Source organism: Pelophylax lessonae, assembly GCF_965119305.1.
Source record: "Pelophylax lessonae genome assembly, chromosome: 1".
In the NCBI taxonomy this organism is placed as follows: domain Eukaryota; kingdom Metazoa; phylum Chordata; class Amphibia; order Anura; family Ranidae; genus Pelophylax; species Pelophylax lessonae.
In genome coordinates this window covers 259,237,647-259,240,593 of record NC_138768.1, presented here as the reverse complement: position 1 = coordinate 259,240,593, position 2,947 = coordinate 259,237,647, and positions in this window count along the sequence as shown.

The following is a 2,947-nucleotide window of genomic DNA, read 5'->3' as shown; positions in this document are numbered from 1 at the left end:
ACCATGTCCACATACAGGAGCTGCGTTACTGCAATACTGTGTTTTATCCAGACCTGAAGGAAAGACTATTAGGTAATTGTTCCTGTGTTCTGGCTGTTTAATTATAGTTGCCAATAACTTTTTGATCTGAATCCTAGTGACAGACAAGTCTGTGTCCTTTTGTTGTTCTCTCACATGCACAGTGACAGATAGCTAGGTACAGTATGTGCTACTGTATATACAGTACATAGTGGTCACCTTTCAGTATATTCGTGAGTGAACCTGTTTATTGCAATATAGTTTATATGCAGAACCTGTTATCTTAGGTAAACCTATCCCTTCTGGTCTGGGAGTCTTATAGCTAGTTTTAGCCTTGGGCTTGATAACCAACATAGGCTAGAGTGGGATTAGGCATTAGACAGTCACTTCTGGTAGTTAGAGATCCAGTTGCATGTCAGATTAGAAACTAATAGGGAGCAGTAAAGCGATTAAAAAAAAAAAATCCTTGAATTTATTTGGGGTGCTAGGGGCAGTAGACTGGCCCAGGCTACTATGTATGCACCCAAAGAGTTGGGCGGCTTGGGGGTCTCGGACTTTAGGAAATATATTGCAGCCAAACGTACTCAGCTATGTCAATTACACTATACTTATTACAGGCTGGACAGGGTAACTTTAGAGGCTCAAGCACGCTCCCCGATGCCCATAGACATAGTGCTTTTGACCCCATCCAGATATCGAAAAGCCATTTTGTGCCCCACGCTCTCTCCCACTCCCTTAACCTTTGGGACTTGACTTGTAGACAATGGCCTTTCTGCTCCCCCCACACCCCAGTAGCGCCCTTATTCAAAATTCCACAATTTCCTCCAGGTGTGCCACCTGCTAAATTTAGCTGGTGGATGAATAAGGGACTTTATCACATAGGAAACTTCCTTGACTATAGAGGGGTGCGCCCCTCTTTGTATTTTGTGCAGGATTTGGGGATGCCCCTAGCTGAAAGCTTCTGTTTACAACAAATACATAATTTTTCGTCGCTCCTTGCAGAAAAAAAAGTCCTGATCTGGTAGTTCGTACACAATTTGAAAACAGATGTATACAAGAGACTCTCCAGCTGGGCTGCATCTCCATGCTGTACAAATCTTTTGTCTCCTCTTCATGGAAACTCCCATATCAAATTTCTTGGGAGAGGGACCTGGGCAAGGCCCTTCAGGTGGAGGATTGGCGAACCTGGACTGCACGCCTACACAAGGGCATTATGTTGCCCTAACTGAGGCAGGGTACAACGTTTTTGCAAGATGGCACTTGGTACCAGAGTGCCCTGCCAAGATGTACCTGGTTCGTCACCCTCCTGTTTTAGGGGCTGTGGCCAGGTAGGTTCTGTCCTTCATGTGTGGTGGACCTGCCCCAAGGTTCGGCGTTTTTGGATATTGTGAAATAAGTAAGATTAAAACCCGCGCTGCTGGTGCTAAAATAACTCAGTATTTGTGCAAAAATAAATTAATACAGCTGCTGTGCATCTAAGTAAATCTTAGAAACAATGGTGAAGTAAAATTAAAACAGCACTGTTTTAATTTCACTTCACCATTGTTTCTGGATATTGGTCCACTCTTTAATCTACTCTATCACTATGGTAACATTACAAAAGATCCTCAGATGGCACTACTCAAAGAACCTGTCGATAATTTCCCCAAAATCCACTCAGACTCTAACTCTACATGTTCTTGGCAGCAAAAATTGCCATTGCAACCTCTTTGAAAAGCCCTGTGATTAATTTAGCCCTCATGAAGTGAAATCATACGTGGATCATGTTACGCGAAAAACTAGTCAGTGTCCTGCAGGACAAACAACCCCTTTTTGAAAGGATACGGACCCCCTCGCTTTCTTATCTTCAGGTTTCGGACACCTGAGGCTGACACCGGTTTGATGGCTGGATGGGATTCTGGACGGATGTGTTTTCACTCTTTCCTTTCTCTTGCCTTGTTTTTCTTCTCTCTCTGTTTCTTATTCTCCTTCCTCTTTTCTCTCTCTTTATATCTTAATTTTTTATTTTTTTATTTTACTTTTCTGGTGTTTTGTTGGCCTAATAGGTGGCCTTTATCCTTATTCTACGGCAATTGTAAGGTTTTGCACATGACAAACTACCTCAAGAGATTTTTCCTTTGATGTCTGGAAAGAGTCACAACTTTACTGACTGGTACTATAGAGATTACACTTGGTCCATCACATTACCATAGTTTGTCACACCTACTTGTGAACTGTTTATGGGTTCATAGCGACACCCTTACCATCTTTTATCTACTGTTGTCGCCAAATGTATTTTTATTTTTTTTATTATGTACTGTTTATGTTGTCAGTTTTATTTTATACTACCGTGTTCTACCTCACAATGTCCTTTCTTGTTATTCTAACTTTAATAATATGATTGGCAAAGAAACTAATAGGGAGGGACCAAAGTGCAGAGTAAATAGCCTGTCTCTGAGTTTCAGTGCCACACAACAGTTTCTGCATGTGAGAAGCTGTGTTCCAGGCTGGTTAGACAACATAGTTACATAGTTAGTCAGGTTGAAAAAAGACACACGTCCATCAGGCTTACAAATAAAAAAAAAACAAAAAAAATCAACCAAACAGTAATGAAAATCCAACCATACAATCCCATATACACAATCTTATACCCACAGTGGATCCAGAGGAAGGCAAAAAAAACCCCAGCAAAGTATGATCCAATTTGCTACAGCAGGGGAAATAAATTCCTTCCTGATACCCGGAGAGGCAATCTGATATTCCCTGGATTAACTTTACCTATAAATATTAGTACCCACTTATATTGCGTACACCCAGGAAAGAATCCAGGCCTTTTTTAAAGCAATCTAGTGAGCTAGCCAGAACCACCTCTGGAGGGAGTCTATTCCACATTTTCACAGCTCTTACGGTGAAGAAACCTTTCCGTATTTGGAGAAGAAATCTGTTTTCC